The sequence below is a fragment of the Zosterops lateralis genome (genome assembly GCF_965231275.1).
Source record: "Zosterops lateralis genome assembly, chromosome: 13".
NCBI lineage: Eukaryota > Metazoa > Chordata > Aves > Passeriformes > Zosteropidae > Zosterops > Zosterops lateralis.
In genome coordinates, this window is record NC_139773.1 from 10,724,963 (window position 1) to 10,748,241 (window position 23,279).

Genomic DNA, 23,279 nt, shown 5'->3' on the forward strand with positions numbered 1-23,279 from the left:
TGGGGACCTGGTGCTGCCAAACACTGTTCTGCACTTGACAGGAAAAGCCAAGCTCTGGTCTGGGCACAATGTGCAAGTACCCTGCTCCCTGCCAGTGTATGGAAGGTCCCTGTCTTGTGGCTGCAGGGCATCCTCAGCAGCTCCAAGGGGGGTGTGACATTGCTGGAACCTCTTTGAACCCGATGGAATCTGTGTATAATTGGGTTGATTCCCTTTGACTCTGCTTTCACACATCAAAAAAGACCTGGCGAGGCTGGATGATCCAGCAGCTCTGTCTGGAAGGGACAGCTGAATGGGTTCCAGGAGCAAGGGACCCACACCCTGCTGGAGGGACAGGGACAGTGGTGGGTGAGTTGCTGCCTCCAATTTCTGCTTGCCCCTGGCAGCAGCAGCACCAACTTGTCTCCCTTCCCCCAACTGCAGCCGAGATTTCAGTGAATCAAAGCTATAGAGTAGAGTTGAGTCAGAGCCAAGGAAAGGCTCTGGCTTTCATCCACCAGCTAAAAATGAGCAAAGCTTTTGAGCCTGACTGGAATCTCCCAAAAACAAACAAACAAACAAAAATGCTTTCCCAAATCCTTGTTGTCTTTTTACTTGATTTTAGTGAAAACATTCATTGCATTTTCATCTATTTCCCAGATTTTTTTCTCTTCTTTTTCTTCAGGCCTGATTATATAAATGTATCACTGTACAGATGTATATTTTAGATGCTTTCAGTCAGTGCTGGAAAGTGTTCCTTTTTGTGGTGTTTTCATTGAGACAATCAGGGGCAAAGTTCTTGTGGCAGTGCCAGGTCTAATACCACAGGAAGAGCTGTGTCCGCTGGAAGCACCACAGAGTACAGAACCCTCAGTATTTTCTAAAAACACAAAATGGTTTTGAAAGCATGTCAAATACTGCAAAGTCAGCTCAGATTATTATTTTGTCTCAAATTGTTTATTTGTCTTTGTTTTGTTTTTTAAAGGGGTCCTGGGAACCATGACTTACCTTAAATCTAGTTTTGCCAGTGCCATTCCAGTTATAAGTGCTGCTGGAAAGTAATGGAAATGCCATGATTGCATCATTTGCAATCCCTTAGAGATACACAGTTCAGTCAGCAGCCTGGGAGCTGCTCTACCTGGAGGTTTTGTTGACAATGTGTCTGTTTTTGCAGTCTTTATACTGCAGCAGCATTCAGAAATGCAGCTGTAGCCCTGATTTCTACAGACTTCTATCTCTGAATGAATCCTACAGAGATAAAGTGTGCTCCTTGTGCACAAAGGCTCACATGAGCAAGATCCCAATCTGTAAAAAAACATACCATGAGAAAATAATGTTATGGAGAGGAAGGTGAGGAGTAAATCTCTGCCACTACAATGAAGGCAGCTCTACCCAGTCATTGTCACAGAATGACAACGTTTTTAATTTTCCTCCTTCACTTTGACAAGTAGCTTAGGGAGCACTAATTTGATCTTTTTATTCATCAAGGCTGTTCAAGACCAGAAGCAAACTATTGAATAAATTGTTTCTTCCTAAAAATCTGTATCACAAGAAGAGATTTTACAAATTAAGACTCTGGAATAAGCATGCAAGCAAGCAAGTGTTGAATGCTGAGGGTTGGAAATAAGTCCTCATGTTTATGGAACAGCTTTCTTTTGCAGGAAGAACAGCCAACTCCATGTATTAATAAGTAATACAGTGACAATGAGTTAATAGTGGTTGTTGAGCAGAGGATAACAGATGGCCCCTGGGGTGAGTGTGCTCCCAGTCCCAGCTGACTCCACTGCACAAGTGGCTTGTGAATGGTGCAAAGCCTGGGCCCTGCATCTTCTCTTGGGACAGTTGTTGTTATTGCTGTATGAGCCCTGTACGCTTTGACACTCAGCTTGGGGGAGGGGGGGGGAACTTTAGCTACTTAGTCTTAGATGTCAATTTAAAAGTTTCTACTGCTTTAACCTGTGCTACACTTTACTGTTGCTTAATTATTTTGCATGTTAGCTTTGTCTTTTTTACCTGTGCTTCAGGTTTTGTGTGCAAGAACAGACTATTGGAGCTGGTCTGCATGCTAAAAAGTCTCCCTTTGTATCATGGAAGAATTCTTTTTTCAAGGTCTCATACTGTGTTTTAAGGATCTGTTGTTCTCCTTGATTAAAAAATGAAAAAGGAGGACAATTTTACACAGTTTATTGTTCACCACTTCAAAGACATGATCTGCCTGAGGGAGGGAGAACTTGGTGGCATCATGGAAAAAGCCACAGTCAGTGTATAAACACCATGGAAGTCAGAAGACTTTCAGAGAAATCTGAATGAAGCTCCCTGGCTGGGATATTTGTGCAGAGATGTAATCCATTTTCTCTTTGTCTTTACTGTGTCAGCATGGTCCACTTAGGAATTCACAGTGCCAGTGGCTCTCTGGAGCTTTTGATGCATCCCTAACTCTCCCCAAGCATTATCCCATATGACTATAAAGTCACATCTGTGCAGGGGGGCCTTGTCCTCTGCTGGGAATTGACACAGAAATCAGTATACTTTTGAGGGCTCTTGCCATGGTGTTGGCTGTTCCTGGGGTCTGAGGTGGCTGAGGTCCATCCTCTGCCCTGAACTTCAGATGAGCTGTTCATGGAAGGGCAGCTGCAGCACAGCAGGGCAGGGCTGCTCTTACCAACCATATCTGCCACTTTTATGCTTATTGGGCCTAAGAGACAGAGTCTTTCTGTCTCTTTAGTATTGTGTTAAAATCCTGTTTAGCTGCCATGTATTTCCTTGATCCTTTCTTTCCCATAATCACCAATTAGCAAGATGTGTGTGTACATGCAGGTTCTTCCTTTCTAATTAGCTGATTCCTAATACCCCGTGGATTCACTGTCATAAACGAGTTTTATGTAACCTCTCACTCCTCATGTGCCTCCTCTGTGCAGGTGACACAGCACAGTCAGCTCCACACAAAAGCACCCAGACAATTGTGTTTCTAAAAATGCCCTTATTACAGGTTTAAAGTTGACACATGTCAGCCATAAGCAAAGCCCTGCAGTAAATGTGACACTCCTCATTCAGGCAGGCTCAGTCCACCCCTCTGGGAGTCTGGGAAAACAGCCCTTGCAGGGAGCCCCAGAGGTCAGCAAAACAGGCACTGTCAGACAAATTAAATATGATCAGAAGTTGCTGAATCTCTATGGTTTAGCAACAAATCACATATAGTAGTCTGCAGGAATACGAATATGTGGTGTAAATGAGGCATTCTGTGTCCAGTTATTCTCAGGTCCCTTAGCTATTTAGTTATTTATTGCTTTGTAGAATTTTCTAAATAAATCCACACAAATGAGGCAGGGGTACTAAATCAAAATAAATCCAGCACACAGCCACGTACAGGAGTCACAGGCAGCACACATAACCCCAGCAGGCCAGCTCTCATCTTACTCTGCATGGTGTTTACATGCTACATGCCATTTTCTGCCAAAGTAAAGATTCCTATCATCATGGTGGCTTGCTTTGATGTCCAGCAGGGCAGATGCCTTGTGCACATGGAGGAAACTGAAGAAGTCTTTGTTCTGCCCTATCCAAAGGTCATGTTTCCCAGAGGGAGACCTCTTCAGAGCCAAATCTTTCAGGATTTTAGTGCTGTCTGGGAATAAGTAGAGAATGGTTTTCCACAAATCAAACCTGCATCTTGATAATGAGTTGTGGACTATTCATGGAGGGGGATTTTAGTTTTGAGCTTCAAGAGGGCCCAGGTATGGTAGTCTTGTATAGCTTACAGACATCACACTCCACTGCAGCTGCTGATGTAGAGACTGTAAATGTTAAACTGGTGTGTGCATGCAACTAACCCAGCTCTGGGGCTGCTGCCAGAGATGGAGGCTTTGTGTGCTGTCAGGGACAGGGATTAGGAGCTGCAGAACAGCCATGCTGGAGGAGTGACAGTCTCTGACATGTCTGCCAGCATCACCAGCCACGGGTCAGGGAGAGCAGGCTCTGCTGAAAAGGGAGGGAAATCCCAACTTAATCTTCTTGTGGCAGATCCTCTTTCCTGGGCTCTGCCTAGAGTAGCAAAAATTCACTGTGAAGGGAAATGGGGTGAGTGAGGATGATCCCTGGCTGTGGTGATGGAGCTGAGAAGCAAAGACATTCAAAATGTTAAAATAGTGAAATGCAACAGATTTATGTGAGAGCAGCTGCTTCCCTCCTGCACTGTGGGGTGCACTGCCTGGTGGGGACTTGGATGGCACAGGCTGTGGTGGTTGTAGGACAGCTCTCTGCCACTGACTGCTTGAGGCTGTTACTGGTCTGGCTGGGACCTCCACCCATCCCTGGTTAATGGAAACAAGAGGACAAGTGGATGCTTAAAAAGAGGGTCAAATAAATAGGACTGAGAGGAGGAGATAAGGCAGTGAGAGTGAGGCAGGGAGAAAGGAAGTGAAAGAGGAAAAAACCACTGAAACATGAGGTAGGGAAGAGAGAAAAGGTGGACACTGAGGAAAAAGGGTAACAAAAGCATGGCAAACAGTGAACAGGAGGAGTGCTTGCTTCCTCAGCTGCCCTGACCCTGCTGAGCCAGCCCTCCTGTCCTGCCCAGGGCACAGTGCCCAGCTGTTCCCAGTTCTACAGCAGAGCCTGACCCTCACCTACCTTGTGGAGGGCAAGGTCTGCAGGAGTGGGGAAAACAGCCCTCCAGGTCTTGCCTGCTTCTGCTGCATTCTGAAAAGACTGATCCTTCACGGCATCAGTGCCTTCTGTTTCATACCCAGGTCTCTTTAGGAAGACAAAAGGTCATCTCCTTCAAGGGAAGTAGGTTTTGTGTCTTTGTTGTTTCCTAGTGTGATCAGTTCAAGCTGAGCTGACAGAGTACAGACAGAGGGAGGGGAAGGAAGACATCCCTGCTAGCAGATGCACTGTTTCACTGAGGCACCACTGCTTGTGGTGAGGCAAGGTGAGAACGGGTTCAAAGACCACATCTCTCAGTACCGTAAATTTGGTTTGCAGCACCAAAGGATTTTGCAAGTCATTCCAAGGTCCATGGATGTTTGAGCTCCTGCCTCAAAGTAGTGTCAGACCCCTCCTGTTGTTCCCCTGGTCTGGTAGCATGGACTTTGCTTTGGTTGTGACTGGGTTAGAAAGGAACCAGTCCAAAGCTCCCCCCTACCCCCAGCTGTTTGTGATTCATTACTTATTGCTTTCCCGTTCTTGGCAGACCTCACTGAGCTGTGGATCTTACTGCCTACTCTCAGAGCTGGGCCCTGTGTCTTGTGACTGCCTCCTTCCTGTTCTGCTTGTCTCCTTTTTTATTTATTTTTTTCCCCTGGAAATTTATGGCCATATGCACTAGAATAACTGCAGTTGCTGGTGGGAAAGGTGCTCATTGCTGTGTGCGTGCATTCACATGGACTGCTGTGTGCCAATTAAATATACCATGTTAAGAAAAATGTCTTTCAAATTAAAATTCAGTTGCAAACTCCCCCTTAATTACTACTCATTAAAAGTAATGTAACAGTCAGTTAAAAGCTTTGCCAAACAATAACAATAATCTTGTAAAACCCCATCACGGTGTTCAAGCAATACTTTGCCAAAGATCATTAATTGGGTATGTGTGAATTTTTATGTTCTTCTCTAATTTAGTTTTCAGCCTTTAACTGGAAAACCTGTTTTATCTGCTGAAAGGGACGTGCCATGTGGATGACATGCTGCTTGAGGCTGGGAAGACATAGGAAGAAATATTTCTCTGGTGCAATAGGGCAGGAGAGGCTGATTTTCAGGGAAGTCACCAGACTGCAGCACTACCTATACTCGTGCCGGAAAGCCTTTGCTTCTCTGCCAGATGGGAAGTTATGACCCGGTTACAGGAGCTGGTAGGCAATCATTTTTCAAAGAACAAAAGAATGAGTAACCAGGAAATGTTGAGGTGGATTAAAGAGCTAAGGGAAGAAGGAGTTCCCATCTGTGGAACTCCCATCTGGGAAGTGTAGTTGGAGACACTCATCTGTCCAGAAGAAGGGTGGAAAGAAGCTGCTGAGGTTCTTGTGGAGTGGGTTCTTGTCCAGTGCTGCTCAGCTGTGGGTCTGAAAGTGGCCCCCTGAGACACAGTGGCAGATGATATGTCCCATGGTGATGAATGCTGCTTCTGGCCCTCCTGCAGCTTCAGTCTGGAAGCATCTACAGTCAGAAAATGAGGATGAGGAACAGAAAGTCTCCTCTCTTGATTGGCCATGGCCTAAGTGATGCAAATGCCATGGGGATCCCCCTTTAACCTTGACTGACAAGTGAAGGAGAATGTTTCTACTGCTTATAGTGCTGACATCTTTGTTCCACAGTAAAATAAGACACAGGTAGTTTCATGCTATGAGCAAATATAAGCCTTTGATGTGGTTGTGTTTGATAAAGTTAATATGATAATATCAATGTACTTACAAAAAAGGCTTAGTATTGATGAATATTTTTGCCAAATAGTCTTATCTGCTTTGTGGTCCAGATACTGAACCATGTGGAAAACAAAACCCCACAAGGACCTAAAAGTGAACAGAAAGGTTTTGTAACTACATCTTTTGAAGACCTTAAATATCCACATCCTTGAATAGACTTTTATTAACAAAAAACTGCTGAGGTTTTCACACTGAAAGTCAGTTGAAAGTCCTTGAAAGTCAGTTTCTTTCCTGCTTCACTGCCAAGGCCCAGCCCAGCTTCTTCAAAAGCTGATAAAATTGCAAATGCCTGAAATGGGATGATGAGCAGCAATACCTCATGCAGCTGATGCATTCACAGTGAGACACTGTAACAAAGAGGTAACAAGCAGATTAGTGTATATCATCTCAGGTGAGAGCAAATTACTACAATTTTCAAAACTAAGTGTTGATGGAAGAGCTTTTAAACCTGCAGTTAGGCAGTTTGAATGAAATGTTAAGAGGAAATAAGAGAAGATTCATGTAGCATTAACTCCAAGGGTGGATGATGTGATTTTGTAGAGAGACTTAAAGATCAGTAGTTTTTTGTTTTGTTTTGTTTTGTTTTTACCCTAGAAATACTCTGTATAGATGCTGAGTTATCCTGTTCTCACTGAGCATGATCACTGCACCAAGGGCTGTCTGTGCTTTAGTTTTGAAATGTTGTTTGGGTGCTTTTCAATGAATTTGGAGCTGACTTTGAGCTGGACTTTACAGAACTTGTAAGCAGAAACAAGTAAAGCTTCTCATTCTGAGGATTGAGGCTAAATTCTGTGGGGTTTTTAAAGGTAATTAAGATAAATTTTGTCTGTAGTCATTGTAGTGTTAAGGAGAGTTAGCTGAGTTGAACAGATGTAAAGTAAGGCAGCCTCTGCTGTGCAAAGGGAAGTTGAGGTCTCTGGCTTTTGCTTTACTTTGCCAGAGAGATCTGACAGACTCACTGTGTCTGGAGCTGCCAAACTGAGAATCACACTACCTGAGCAGGTAAGAAAATAAACAGTGAGTGTGCAGCCCTTTAAAGTGTCAGCTGTAGGAGTGTCACCTGAGGTTCTCAATATGGAAGGCACCTGGAAGTCATTTCTCAAGTTTTGTCTGAATGTTTGACTCAGTCCCATTCCCCCTTCAGTAGCTGTGGGAATTCTGTGTGGAGCAGGAATGAATAGATCACTTACAGCATGCTATAAATGTACTTCTTGAAGGGAGTTCAGCTTTTCTTTATACTGTGAGTGCTGCCTCTGGGACCACTTTCCCCCCAGCTGTCTGAAAAACCTTCTTTCTTCCCTTTTTCTTTAGAATTCAAGCAACTCTCTTGTAGTTTCCAGTACCTGTTGAGGTAATGATGGTAATGAAGGATTTTAGCCCAGGCCAGAGGACTACACAAGCTGTGTTTTAAGGATGCTCTCACAATCATGTGGCTGTGCAGCTGCCTGCTCCTCTTCTCTGGGATGAGTGAGCTCTGTTGTGCTGCTGAGAAATTGCTTTTCTTCAAAACCCTAAAATCACATGCTGACTAGTGAGATAGGTTTTCAGTCAGGACATGGTTGTAATTATATTTAATGTATTAAAGGCGTACAGAGCTGGAGTCAGTAATTTTTATGATCTGTGTAATGACAACCATGAAACCAGGAGATTTGGTTCCCCAATCACTTTAGTGCTTTTGTGCTTTGGAGTTGGGGATGGAAGATTTAAAAGTTAAATTTCAAATAGAGCACTTTTGGGGTTTTGGTATAGTGACTTACTCTGTTTCTGCTTAATGCATTTTCTTGGATTTAAAACCTTTTTTCATACCACTTGTTCACTATTTCACTGGCCACTGGAGAAGTGGATTAAGCACACAACAAGCACATAGAAGCAAAAGGGCTTTGAACAAAGGCATTTTGCCTTTTTTGTGTTCTGGGGACATACACACTTACTGGAGTAGGAGGATGACCTGGGTCATGAAGGTCACTCCTCTGCTATTATGGGCAGCCACAGCATTAAATGTCTTTCATAAATGCATCCTGTACTGTCTCAAAGCTAATTACTTTTCAGCCTTTCCTTGTTTCTGTTAGAAGGTTGTTATTTCTGAGGGTTTCTAATCCTCCTTATATCAAGCCTAAACTTATTTACGGTGAGTTGATACCTGCTTGGGCTTATTTGCTGCTCTGAAAGCTGCCAGTATTGCTGACAGCAGCAACCATGCCAGACCCAGTTCACTGTGGCTGTCTCCAGGCTGTGGAAAGCACTGTCTTCTGCTCTGGCAGTGCTTTCACCCCCTGTGTTCCAGCCCATCCACCTGTCCCATTGTTCCCTCTGTGTCGTGTACTTGATCTGTAAGATGTCACCCATTGTTGTGTTTTGGTGGTCCAGCAAAACACCATCCCAGGGCTGTTGGATATACTGGTGATAAAAATAAACATAAACAGAGGAGCTGATGGGACCTCAAGGCTGAAAAGGCACTTGAGGCTTTCCTGTTGTAGCAGCAGTGGTAAAGATTGTTACAAGGAGCAAATCCAGCAAAGAGAGGAAATGTAAACTTGATTTGGATGTCCTCATCAAGACTGTGCCCACTTGGTCCTGGTGTACCTTGGGTGATCCTCCTGGGGTGCCACACAGTGCACAAAGCACAGGAGTGACAAACACCCTTCTGGACCAGTTGGGAAGATCATGTGGGAGACACCAGGACATCTCAAATGGGGCAAAACACCTGTCTTCAGATGAAAATGTCTGTGGATCTTAAAAGTTGCCTTTTGGGCATTTCTGTTAGTGTATCAACATTGTGATTCACTTAATTATAAGTACAAAGACTAACAGTAAATATATTTTGAGACTCGCAGTAAAGGGAGAACCAGGGAGAGCAGGTTACAAACTAAAACAAACTGACAGAACTTGCCTACCTGGCCTTTATACAACAACCTCTCTCCATGCTTTCCCTAAACTATTTAGCAAAACACCATTAAAAGATGGTTTTTCTCAGTGTGTGTTGTCTATTGTGAAGTTTTGATTGTGGAAGTCTTGCATCTCTTGTGGTGAGGCTGTTCATATAAAAAAGGACACTAGTATAAGGAAGAATTGAGGGCTGTATCTTGTAGACCGCAGGGTCATTAGGCTAGAGGCCAAATTTCTGATGTTTGCATGGAGTATCAACAATTAATATGTTGCAACAATGATGAGTACTCATGACCATCTCATTCAAGTCTTCCTCTTTAGTATTACATTCTCGATTAGATTTTAATAGAAGTTTTCTTTAGACACTGTTTGTCAGTTACCAGTGCATGGTAAAAAACTGTCCAGGATAATGTTGCAGGTTTTGTGCCTCACCTTCTCCCCTCAAGATGAACCACTGTTTAACTGAGCAGCTTTCATGTCTGCAGACTCCATTGATTTATTTCATGCAAGCCCTTTGTAGCTGTGTTGTTACTATGGCAATAAGAAAACATAAACAGAATAAATGAGTAATGGTGATAAGGAATTGTTAGCTGGCAACAGAGATGATACATTTTGACCCTTTGTGAGATTTTTTTTGTTGTCTGAGGACAAACAACAAGGAAAAGGGATGGATTTCATCTGTCATAGGGACAGTATCCAGGTGGAGAATATGCTGAGTTGAGAAGGGGTGCATTAACTTCAGGGCAGCCTTAGACCTTGGTACCTGTGACAAAGCTCTGGGGCCCTAAAAGATGACTAGAAATGTTGGAATTAAGACACAGAATTAGTTGCTCTTATTCTGTCCTGGAATGTGAACTATTCTGGCTGTTGGGGATGAGCAGAATGCACCTCATTCAAAAGACAGGAACAGCAATATGTTTTATTAATGTAAAATAATAATTTGACAGATTTCAATAAATTTGATGGTATTTAATGAAATTTAACAGGGGTTTGCTGCAGGTCAGTAAGTTTGATGGCAAGGTTCACCTTATTAATTTATGCATGGAAGAAACATACAAAGGAAAATCGGATTAGAATCTGGTTAGTATGATTCACACAGAGACCACAGACCTTCCTCTTGAGTCACGAGGTTCAGAGTGGACCCCCTTGCTTTCTGAGCCCCTTCTGGAACCTCAGTGCAACTGGGCCAGTCTTAGTCTCAGACTTGGACAAAGGTATAAGTTTAATGAAATTATCTCTATTAAGTTTATGCTAATTAATATCGAGTAGCTACACAGATTAATAATGTTTCATTAGAATTAATTCAGTGTGCTACCAGTCACTTACTGAGGGGATATCTCTGTCTTGGGCAGGGAAGGCTCTCTTAGGTAAGGAATCTCAAACCTGGAGAGGCATCCCTGCTCAAGGGGAGACTCATGGGTGCTGCAGTTGAGGAAGAGCTCAATTCTGGCTGATCTGAAGGAAATATTCATAGAGTGAAATTGTTGGCTGTTAGTCAATAGTATAGAAAAGATACATGTTTTTGGTTTAGCTCTGGTATCTTGCTCTGTACTGAAGTTATATTGCACTTTTGGGCTTTGAGATGACCTTTGTGCTTCTGAGGCATTTTCAGTCCCCTGTGCTCATGCAGGGATTGGGGCTTGTTGCACCTTCATCAGTGTGAACCAAAGTACAGCCTGTGGTCAGGAGTGCCTGCCACACTGCCCTGCAGCTCTGCTCCTGTAGGTATTCATTGTCACTGTGAAGTGTTGGTTGGATTGAACTCTTTACATTTTTTCACCTCCTGAAGAGATGTCAGCTCTCAGCAGCTGCTCCCCACTCAGCAGGAGGAAGGGCAGTGCCCCTGGATCTGCTGGAGGAGGATTGGATGTGGCCAGGGGCCTCTTGGATCTCACACATCCCCAGGGACCCTGCTGAGTGAGGGCTTTGGAACACAAGCTTTGCCACAGGTTTGCACAGTCCTGACCCAGTGAACTGCAACCTGCTGCTCTGGGGGCACTCCAGAAAATGTAATTGCTAAGTCATGTGTGGAGTTAGTAAGGAAAAAAATAACAGTTCACTCACACAAGAGCTGGAAGTTGTGTTCAGAGCAGGGCCCCTTGCTGGTGTGAACGTGCAGCTCTCTGGAGCCTGCTGCAGTGACAGCTGCTGATGCTTTCCTGCATCCCTGAAGTAGGTTCTTTGCTGACTGCTCATTCATATCTGTTAGAAATGCTGCAGGGTGTGTAGAGTTATGTGTTAAGGATTTCTGCTACAGTTGCACTCAGAATTAATCTTTTGAGTTGGTTTCAAGTTTAGATCAAGTTTGCCAATTTTTTTATTTTGCCCAGACTTTTCAAGAGTGAGGCGCTGCACAGCAGTAGCTAAAGTACTAAAAACTTACCATCCATGTTAAAATTGATTTGGAATCCAGGGATTAATTAGTGGAAAACAGTGAAATAACGACTAGTGACTTTACAGCTTTCCAGTGTAAACAGATGACAAGATGGATGCTGAGCCTCTGTGTTGCCATTGTTGCCTTTCTTATTTTTAAGGACTGTTAATTTTAATGTCATCTGTTAGGGAGACTTGAGCTTTATAGTACATGTAGAAAGCTGTTGGCCATGAAACATAGTTAGTTGCAGCTGTGAAAAGTGCAACTTCCAAAATAATAGTCAAAAGGGTCAGGTCCTCACCTGGGGGCATCTCTGCTACTTCCACTAATTATATTCATTAATGTAATATTCTGATGTCCCTTAATTAGGCTTCTTTGAGTGATGGTAACAGTAATCAACTGTTGGTGCACTAAAAGCACTTTTGCATCAGAAGACATGGAGTTGAAGTTAACAAGAAATGCAAGGTTCAAGACCAGAAGTACTGGAGGTGTTTTTCTTAGCATGAAAATTGAAAATCTTGGTATCTTAGCCTGAATTTTACGGTTGCCATATATAAGGCATAATACTGCAATGCAAAAGAATGAATATATTGTTTGTAGACACTCAAAGCCCAATTATATGGTATAAAATATAGTTTTCTGCTGGGACAGCTCAGAGACAGGACTGTGAGAGCTGTGGCTGTGTAGGGCAGGACTACCTTTACCTTTTTGTTTCTGATGCATTTGTTATAACAGATCCATTGTAACTCTCAGGGAAGCTGTGCTGAGGAGCAGCACATGTCTCACATCTCCTGAGCAGGGCCAATACCAAGGAGTGTTCTCCACAAAGATTCCCCTTGGAGAAAAAAAAAAAAAAAAAAAAAAAAAAAAAAAAAAAAAAAAAAAGACCTTGTTTATTGCCTTCTTGGTGCTCCAATGATAGCACCTTCCAGAAGCTGGGATATATGAAAGTGGGAAGTATACAATAATGACAGTTTGGCTTTGGAGGTGTACAATAATGACAGTTTCCTGGTAATTTGCAATAGCTGTTAATGTATAGAGAGTCAGAGAACAAAGAAATGGAATATAGATTTATCAGTATCAGATTTATAAATGTATGTAATGACTTATTTCCTAGTCTCCTGAGAATACTTACTCCATCCTCCTTGGCTTAGTTGCAGGAAAGTAAATGTATTTCTTTCGAGCTATTAAGTTAAAACCACAGCTCCTTAGCAAATAGAGATTACTCTCTTTTCAACATGGTTCAAAGCTAACCTGGTACTGTACAGTATATGCACACAGCTTTTAAAAGCTTCAGTTGATCATAAGCATGATTTCATATTGAAGCAGTGTTGTACTTTCTGACGATCCCCTTAAAACAAGCCAAGATAAAAGAAATATTTTTTCCATTTTAAGCAGTCATTAAGCATTACACAACCATTTCCTTTATATTTTCTACTTTGCCAGAACCTCATTGAGCTTAAGTATGGTAAGTGGGGCTAGTCTGTTGTTTTCCAATAAGCTTTTCTCAAGCTGTTTATAAATCTACAAAAACTTAATTTAGGAGTTTGTATGCTCTGGGGGTGTCAGTAAGCACTGAGATTTGTATTTTGTTCTGAGATATCTGTGAGAAGTGCAATTATATAGTTACATCCTGCTAGGATTTCTAGTGTCTTTACTAGAGTACATAGTTAATCCCAGCTCTTGTAATAAACAGTGGAATTCTCTCATTGGGGACTGACAGAATCAGTCCAAGTGCAATCCTAAGGGTAAGATGTAATTCCTACAATGTCTAGGTTGTCTGATTGAAAATTAATGTATGTTATAAACTTCATTGTGTAAAACACCAAGCTGTGTTTCAGCAAGAACTTAAGCACAAGCTTGACTTAAAATTATCTTGATTGTAATAAGACACATTTGTGTGCTGGACATGCAGAGCCTTGGTTTTCAACAAAATAAATTCCATGGAAGTCAGTGCCTGTGCTCTCTTTAGGCATTTCCTATAAACTGGGATTCAGCTGGTTAGGATTGTCAGATACACCTTCTGTGTCCAGCTGTGTGTGCCTGCATCCCTCTGCAATCCCTCCCACAAGTTCTGCTCAAACTATTTTGGAGTATTGCTCAGCAGTTGTAGCTTACACAGCTACCATTGTAAACAGGGTTTACAACCTTTCTTTTTGGCTTTTAAAATGTTTTTAAATGCTTTGACTTAAAGGAAAATAACAAGTCCTTTACCTCTATGAACTCACCAACCTTCAAATCTGAAGAGAGAGTAATAAATTTTTCAGAACAGTATGCTTCAAATTACATAAAACAATGATCTCCAGTACATAAAAGAGCACAGTGTCTGCCATAGACCTATATTCACCCAAAGTAAAAGAATAAAAAGAACATATTTGTGAGATATCAGTTCTTCTGTAATATTCTAAGGAATCATTGCTATTTTTACTAGATCACACTCTTGGGGTTTTTTTCATCAGCCCATCTTGAAAGCTTCCAGTTACTGTGTTCTGAGGCTATTTCTTGAGAGTTAATTATTTGGCTCTAATGTCTCTTCACTCCAAATGCCCTAGACCTTGTCTCCTTCTTAAATTTACATTTTTTATTCATTTGATATAGTTTTTAAATTTTCCATGTAGAAATGATTGCTTTTTACTGGGAAGTAATCTTCATTGTTTTCAAGGAGAATAAATTCATTTGAAATTATATATAGTGACATGAAGGGCTTTCATAAATAAAAGATGTTAAAGGGTGTCTTAATTCTCTTTTTTAAACATTAACTTCATTTTCCACATACACTAATTTCCCTTGTTTTGTAAGTGTGGGTGTCCTGCTGAAGCTTAAGGGACAGACCCTCCCAAATCCCACTCCACTACCAGCAGGTAGCCAGTTCTTTGAGCTCTCCTGTCTCCTTAGCTCCTTTGGATCTGAAACACAGGCTCCTGCATTCCTCCATGAGTTAAAGAGGTGATGGGAATTTCCAGTTTTTTAGTTCTGGCATCTTAACTGTGTGACTGTGACATGGCAGAGGTTCATTATCCTCTTTTGCTCCCATTTGTGTACATAGGGCTGAACTTGATAGCACCAGGAAGTAGCCACAGTCCCACCAACCACAGGACTCATGACAAAAAACCCCTCCAGCTTTTTACCTTAAAAGGTACCAGTGTACCTTAAAACCACCAGTTTTTCTGCACCTGCATGTTTTCCTTTTTGTGCTCTTTAGCTGGGTAGGTAAGTGGGGACTCTTGGAGTGTGTGTACACCAAGGAATTGAGTCCTGAAAATAATTGTGTTCAGGAAGCTGCTTCTGTTGTATTCAGGGAAAGAGAAGTCACTGCTAGAAATCCGTTTTAGAACAAGAATTACCTTATCAAGGATCGAATAAGAAATGTCCTGAATCCATAAATCAAATCATGATGGTTTTGTGTGTGATCTGTTACCTATATCAGCATGATCACTTTATTTATGGTCCTTTTTAAGGAAGCTTGGGTTCACTGTTCATTCATGATTTTCCTTCCTAAGTTCAATTCTTGTGTTTCTCTTGCAGTCTGGAGTCTTTTTCCCCTGAGCAGACAGGTTTCTTTATGCCCACCTTTAAATGGCATAATGTCATGTTCTTGCAAGTCTCAGTATATGTTCATGTAGGCAGAAACATAGATTTTTTTGTTCCAACTCTTCTGTGATGTTGAGGAATTTTTAAGTATACATTCCTAGTGTATGACCTCTTTGGCTGTATGGTGATTATTAATATTACAGAAGCAGCTAAGAGGAAATTACATCAGTAGATAAGATGAACTGTGCAATAGCAGAAGCTTTATTCACACTGAATACACTATTCATTTGCACAGAAAGATCATTTCTCAATTCAAAGAGGAATATTCTAATTTAAGTCTAACTTCAGCCATATGTCAAAATCTCTACAGAAACAAAGCTTACCAGTGTGCAGTGATCCTGTAAGAAACACATTCCCCTTTATGGATGGGCACATGGTAGGTGCATCAAACTCTTGGGAGCTCTTGTTTTTCCTGACAAGAACTCTTTTTATATCAGAACATATTTCAGTTTAGTCCATTTGCTAATTTAATTTAAAGTGACCTAATATAGGGGAAATTGGGGAAATTCCATAGTTAGTGGTCTTCAGGTTCATTCCCCTCTCAACCTAGGCTGAGTTTTTATTATTAATTTAATCTTATTAAAAGGTGCTTTTACATGCCACTGAAGAAGTAAAATTTCAAAATACACGTCCATAAAATAAAATCATGTGTAGAAATTTAATTGAACATGGGGGATAATGACAGATCCCAGGCACAGAAAGTTAAAAGGAGTTCTCTGCTTAGGTGTACAGGAAGAAGCAGGAAACAGTGGCCTGGCTGCTGAATCAATCTTAGCAGTATGGCATTGAAGAGATAACTGGAAATCATTTTGTGTTTTTTGTGGCATACCTGCTAGTCTGGGGCCTCAGACCATTGAAAGGGGGAGGGAATCTCTGTAGAAATTGCTGTCCTTTCTGCCAGATCCTGTAGAGAAGAGTTAGTAACCAACCTCTATCCACAGAATGCTCACTACAGCCACCCACCCTTCCTATGCTGTGCTTGCTTCTGTGCTTGTACACAATGGGATTCCATGGTTTCATTTGTATTTAAAACCACAAGATGTCTGCCTTTGGTCACCTCTGTTGGTATAAATCACCTAACAATGGAAGGCCCTAAATAAGTGGGCCATATGGTTGACAGGCTTGTACAGTCATGTATCTCCACTTGGGTCGTGTCACAGCACCATCATCACTGTTCCTGCAGGTCAGAGCAAGGTCTTTTTCCCCAGCCATAAGCCTTAGTGCAATGGAACTTTGGAAGGGAACTTGTAGCAAAATAATGGTTTCATTCTGAAGCCATGTGTGGTTCACAGAAAACCTGTCTTCTGACATGACTAACTTGATGACATTGTTGGCACACCCAGGTGAATATCATTCTCTGATAAACACTTTGGAGTTCCTCCAGGTTGATTTGCTTATTCTTGGAAGTTTTTGCTAGTGATGTATATACTTCTAATTTCACAATGTAAGCAAACAAGAGGATTGGGAATTATTAGCTTCAGAGGGGAGTTTGTTTTCTAAGCACTTAATTCTTACATTCAAACTGAGGAGTCAGGGAAGAATGACAGAACTGGTGCAAACTCATACTCTGCTGAAAGAACAAATTAATTGAAGCAGGAAGATTCTGATGTAGGTAGGGTGATGAGTGAAAAGCAGTTTTCTTTTGTTTATAGATCTGCTGGGGTTTATTGGCATTTGTTGCACTTTGGATGCTTGTATTTATTTATTTTTGCCTAGCTGTTTGTTAGCCTGTAGCTGCTTGCCAGGATTTAGGAAGGACAAAGTTTGCTCAAATCACTGGTTATTTTGCAGACAGATTTGGCCCAGTGTGTTTGCCTTGTCATTTGACTGCAGCGTTGACATGGTTATTGGTGTGTCTTCCTCCCCACGATTACACAGTACATTTTCTGTCTCCAAAGAGAGGAGAATTTGGCAAGGAGAGCCGAGAAGCATCTGGCTCCTTCCTGTTGTTTTCTCTCTCTGTTACTGAGAGTAGGGCAGTCTCATGGACAGCTCTAAATTTAGCTGCTAATTTTCATCTTAGGAGTCAGCTCTGCTTAGATTTTGGCTAGAAGGGATACCTGGATGAGATGAGAGTCCTGGGTTTGGTACCTACTGAATTGGATCCTCCTGGGATTATCCCTGTGTATTTTCCGTAAGATCTCCAGATATTTCTAGGTTATAAAGCCCCAGCTAAGCCCTGGTATGACTTGTTTGTCAATAGTTTAAGAACTGGTTCAGAATAGGACTTAATTTCTCTACATCCCTTTCAAAGGCATAATACATAATAATATAATACAAATAATACATAATAATATAATACAAAAGGCAAAATTACATGCCTTGGTGGTCTCCTTGCATGTAGATGTGTAAGAAAGAGAGTTTTTCAAAGGGTTACCATCTTTGTCGACAAAATTGATTGGAATTAATTAGTGAAGCCCCATTATTTGTGGTCACTGGTCAAATATTACTTATTGCAGTTAAGAGACTGGACAGAGATGGGCAGAATGGCATTCTGTTGGAGCAAAAATACCCTCCCTTACATTTCCTTCCTGCCTGCTGTAACCTGGCTTTGAACAACCTTCATTGTATGCCTACCTGAGAGGTTAATTTTTCAGATCACATTTGACATTTGTCCATAGCTGGAAAATAGGAGAGCAAGTTCCACAAAGCAAACACTGAAATCCAAAAGGGAGCTGTCATACCTACTGTGTGGCTCCACCAGCAAAATGCTTCCTTCATATCATAGCATTTTAACAAGATTATAGGTCATATGTCTGCATATCCATTGTATATATAAGACTGATGGTAGTATGACCACAGTGAAGTGGGACCTGCATTACTGGTACTGCCTTCCATACTTTCACTGAAGTTTATCCTTCTACTTGATAATTCTACTCAAATCAACTTTTCATGTGTTCTAAAATAATGAGAATATTTGCAAAATATGTAGAATATCAACTATGTGAATTCTCAAAAGCTAGGTTTTCAGGATCAGAGAGGTAAGACTTGGAGTCAGGTATTAGACAGATAAAAATGGTGTAATTCCTAGATTTCTAAGGAGCAGTTCCAACTAGCATCAGCCAAAGATCTCTCCCTATTTCATTGAAACGGTAATTTTCATGCAAAACACACCAGACATGACAGGATTCCAGTAGTTCCGGCCCATTTGTCTGCTGCTGCTAGGAAGTTGTTTACTCTTTTGTATCACTCTCTGCTGACGTCTGCTCACTGAACAATGTCATCAAATTTCCTGTTTTTTGGCTTGTGGAAAGTAGCTCCCCCACCTTATGCTCAGGCTTTGCTGCGTGGAGCCGGATGCACCCAGCAGACAGGATGCAGGGTTAAATGCAGCAGAGCTAAATAAATAAAGTAGGTGTTCAGTTGTGAACTAGAGGTGCCTACTTGCCAGGGGGGATAAATCTGACAGTTCAAACATTGAGCAGTGATAAAATACTTGTTTCAGGTTGTGCGGATTTTTAATGGATTTTAGATTTTTTTTTTCCATGAGTTTATGTTAGCAGCTTCCTGAAGCAGCCTGAAATAGTTTGTGATGTGGTGCTGTGTGATGTTTGTGTGAAAACACCTCTGTCAGGTATTTACACCATTCTGCTGCTGGTGCTGTAGTTTTGCAGAGGGGCTGCCAGCAATGTGTTCATCAATAACTGCTCTGCTGCCAGAACAGAATTCTGGTGCTGAGCCCAGGAGTGCTGACACTCTGCCAGGGGGCTGATCCCCTTACGTTTTTGGTTTGCTTCTCTTCTGGCCAGTGCCACAGGGTCATAAACTTCCACTTGGGCAAGCACCAGTGATTAGCAGAGCAGACCTTTGCTCAACAGGTCTTCCAGACAAAGTTTGGGGTGCTTTCATTGGTAACACCAACATTGTCATATTGACCTCCTGTCATCCATAGCAAGAGGGAGCACTAAATGTTAGAAAACCCACCCAGCCTTTGTAAAATAGGGCGTGTTCTGTGCTTTATGGTACCTGAGTCTTGTGCTCCCCTCTCTTCTGTACGTCTGTCATGCTCCAGGTGGTTCCCCCCAGCTTAGCATTGCTCTGTCTTGGAATTCTATTTTTCCTTTCTCCAAAGAGCATTTGATCACTTAATGAAAACAATTCTTGTAAGGATTCTCCTAAGATCCTTTATTAAACAAAACAACACCCCCCAAAGAAACAAAAACAAACAAACAAAACCAGCAACAACCTACACCAAAACAACACCCACCCCACCCCTGCTGAATACCAGAAAAATAAAAATCCCACAACATAGAACTCCCATTTACAGTCAGCACTGAAAAAATGCAGGAGTATCTGATGCCAGACAGAAGTACAGGGTATGCTGGAGTGATTTATAGGAACTATCCCACCACTGAGGGCATTGAGTTTGTCTTTATTTTTTAAAGGTTTTTATTAAGGTACAGCCAGAACATTTTGCTTACTGTCTTTCTCTGCTAAATTCAGTTTTGTTGCACTGTCTCACTGGTGCTTGCAGTAACTGGAAATAGTCTGAGTGTGTGAAGTACTGAGTGTGGAGCATGTGGGCTGTCACCTCACTGAAATGCTGAGATCTTGTCATCATTTCTGACATCTTCATGCTTGGATCTCTGCAGAGACAAAAATGCTGTTTCCCTCAGAGTATCTTCTGTTATAATGAGAAAGGAATATAAGAGGGTTCCCTTGTAATACCAAGTTCCTGTTCTTGCAGCATCCTGCATCCATAATGGAGCCCATAGTCAGTATGTAGAGAAATGGACTGGATGCAGATGCACCTGTGTGAATCTGCCTTACATCTCCAGGTGTGGGCTTGCATTTTGAATGGGCTTGTCTCAATAAAATCATACCAACGCCTAAACATGAACATTTTCCAAGACTGGCTGCCAGGCTGGATAAGATGTGGTAGACTTGCACTTCAGTCAGTTAAACCCTTGTGGTGCAGAGCTTGCACTGTGCACAAATGGAAATGAAGAAGTTGATCTGGTCCCTGGTACAGACCTGCCCATAGTGCAGGACCCACATCAGTCACCTTCCGATTTGGAACAAGCACTGTCTGCTGAGGGGGGCTCAGGAAAGAAGCAGGAAAGGAGAAGGCTGCAGACAATGAGTTCAGTGCCTAGGCAAAGGTAACTCTTCATCCAAACAATTGGCAGGGCTTTCTATCTCTTTGTTTCTCCTCTGCCCTTCTTCCTCTCTGTGTATTCCCTGTTCCCTCCTGTCCATGTTTCTGAGGTTCATCCTGTATCTTTTTGCCTTCCCATCAGATAACAGTGGTGGTGTTTGATTCTTTTAACCTCTGCCTCCCTCTTTATAGAATTACTATTCTGTTTGCAGACCTGTCCCCTTAAATTTCTCCTGTGCTCTTTTCCATTGCCCGTCACAGCTTCTGCTGAGGTTTGAACCTCCAATGGTGTTACAGCCAACAAAAATAACCTTCAGGGTTACGTTTCCTCCGTGGCAAAGGTGGACAAAGCTCCCAGTTGCCTGTGTGGAGTGTAGGGCTGGATAACCCCCTGCATTACAGGAGAGAGGGCACCAGGAGGGCTGTGCCCCCCTTGTTCTCTGCAGTCTGCACAAGGGCTCTGCCAGCGTGGGGGGCCCAGCAAGCCTGAGACAGTCTGTTCCTTATCCTGCAGTGGAGGAGGAGAGCTCAACAAATTGTGTCTCCAGGGCATCCCAGTACCAACCTTCTTCCTGGGGCCCTTGACAGGGACTGAGCCAAAGGGCTCAAAACCTGAGCCTCTGCCTCCTGCTCCTGGTTAAATTTATTCATAACTTGCCCTCATGGAGATTTATAAGTACAGGTGCAAGCTAAAACTCCTGAAAAGATGTCATTCATTTTATTTCTAACAAATAGATTCCAGATGTTTGTCTTTAACTCCCAGAGTGCTGATATGATCAGCTTGGGGCTCCAGTTGTTCAGTCTAATGTTAGATGACAGAACAGAGAGTGAAATGAATGCTCACCATTGCCAGTGGTTTGCAATCAAAAGGACACAGGTTTTTCTAACAAGATGAAACTGAGAGTTCCAGATGAGACTGGGAGTGTTGAGCTGAGAAAACAACTGGCTGGCACTGCAATGATGGAACAGTAGTAACTAGATTTAAAAGAAAATGAAAATAATCTTGTATGACAGAAAAGATGGAAATAATGGAACATTTCTGAAAGAAAGTGTCCTATCGTGTATTGCAAAAAATAGGTCTATACTTATCATAAAGTGTTTCTTGCTGCAGACTCTGTGAAAAGCTTCTTATGTGGGAAACATTGATTTGCATAGAGCTGCCTACAAAAGCTGTAGCTTAATTCTTAATGTCGAACTTGGGGGAGGAAGTGTTTTTCTTTGACTGGCAGAGCCAAGATATTATTCTTACTCTAGAAAAAAAAACCAGAAAGGCAGTCCAATGGTAGTCCTGGTAATTCTATATGCCCTACGTGCCATGCAGATTAGAAAAAAATAGAATGGCCTAAAAATACAGAGCAGAATTGCAAAGCAAAATCATCAGTAAAGCTGTTAAATTGTCATAAACACTGTAAAAATCTGTCTTGAAACTTGGTCTGAAGTAGGAATGTAATATCTGCAGTGTGAGTTGTGACATCCATGGCTTCATATTTACAGTGTCAGAAAAATATTTTACCCAACATGGGCATGTTTCTCTTGTAAAAAAATTTAAATTAGTCTTAAATGTTGTAAGCAGTATTCATTTATGGTACAAACAAGCCATGCTTCACTTCCTTTCTGAAGAGCACATGGGTAGCAATGGCAGGGCTGTGTTATTTAAGAATAAAGAAGGGCATGAGGCTGGAATAGCGCACGTAGTTGGCAATGGATTTGTTGGATTTGTCTGACAAAGGAACTCCCAGGTGATCAATTACTCAGCATTCAGGGCCAGCTGGGCAGAGAGGGAAGGACAGTCACGATGGACCTTGGTTTGTACAAGTGCCCTGTTCAGCTTTCTGTGGAAGTCAGAAAAGGAGGATGTGCAAGGACACAGAATCCGAGCACCAGATAACCTCTTCCACTTGCAGGAAATTGTCAGTTGTGTCACAAAACCACTGCAAATCTTGCTTGCTTCATCTGGAAAGTATTTCTGGGTACAACCTCATAGTGTGGCCTGCAAATTTTGTTACTCTGTTCTGGTGGGGAACATACTGTGAGTAATTTATGTCTAATGGAGTAGTGGTTTGATGCCACCTCTAATGTGTTCCTGCTGTTTCACATAAGGGGTGTTTTTCTGTTGGAATATGTTTGAAATTTCTTAGCAAAATTAGATTACAGAATATAACTGGATTAAATTATGTGTCTCACAGTATATTCTGAAGTCATCCAGAGTACGACATATTGGTTCAAATTAAGCAGTGAAGAAAACAATTAGAACTGTGGTGTTTCATGGTAGGTGCTTAGACTGTACGTTGTAGTGGCTTATAGAGTTAGTCAAAATATATTCCTGCTGCAAACTATTACTAAATTTATAAAGTTCAACACTGAGCAGCACACTATTTGTTTTGTCTATAGAGGATGAGGACAAAAGAGATGCAGAAAAAGCTGCTAACCACACAAATATGAATGTGGTCAGAACATTTGCCCTGGCTTAAAGGAACATGCAAACACATAAAACAAGTCAAATGAAATTTCCCAGGATTGAGAAAAGCTTATGTAATCAAGGACACTGTTCTCTCCTACATCTATAGTAATTACAGCCATGCACTCAGTGTTCACAGAGGAAGAAAAAGAAATCAGGTGATATATCTGAGTAATGAACTTTTCAAGAGTCAGATCTACATCATTCTTCAATGAGTGTATAGGTTTACTTTAATTTTTTAATTCTCAAAGTGGCCTGTAGTTTTACTATAGCTTATTGGAACTGTTAATAGAGGGAGTCTGGTTTTTCCTTTCTGTTGCTTACATATGAGACATTAGACTATATACTAAAAAACTATTTACCTTTGATATCTAATTTATTTGTAATGGGTTTTATATTTACTGATTCACACAGGCTATCTTTCCTATTAAACTGATTTATAGGAATGCAGTATAATTTTTACACAAAGCAATAGTTTTG

The 23,279-nt window shown here is 41.7% G+C and overlaps 1 protein-coding gene and 1 long non-coding RNA gene across 6 annotated transcripts in view; one reads left to right on the forward strand and one right to left on the reverse strand.

The window, feature by feature from the left end:
* PDE8A (phosphodiesterase 8A) overlaps nucleotides 1-23,279 on the forward strand; it is a 155,588-nt gene that overhangs the window by 75,082 nt on the left and 57,227 nt on the right. Inside the window, exon 1 of one of the 5 annotated variants that reach the window (XM_083871361.1) lies at nucleotides 4,887-4,906. The exons of 3 other annotated variants lie outside the window; for them this stretch is intronic. The gene's annotated coding sequence lies outside the window, so the exon portion shown is untranslated. Of the gene's footprint in view, nucleotides 1-4,886; nucleotides 4,907-7,353; nucleotides 7,395-23,279 lie in introns of those variants that run through there. One more of the 5 variants, XM_083871359.1, reaches the window with a different exon arrangement.
* On the reverse strand, nucleotides 519-4,857 carry LOC310914880. The gene is made up of 3 exons (XR_014591116.1): nucleotides 4,606-4,857; nucleotides 988-1,284; nucleotides 519-859 (listed from the first exon to the last, which is right to left on the reverse strand). It is a non-coding gene; the product is annotated as an uncharacterized lncRNA (long non-coding RNA).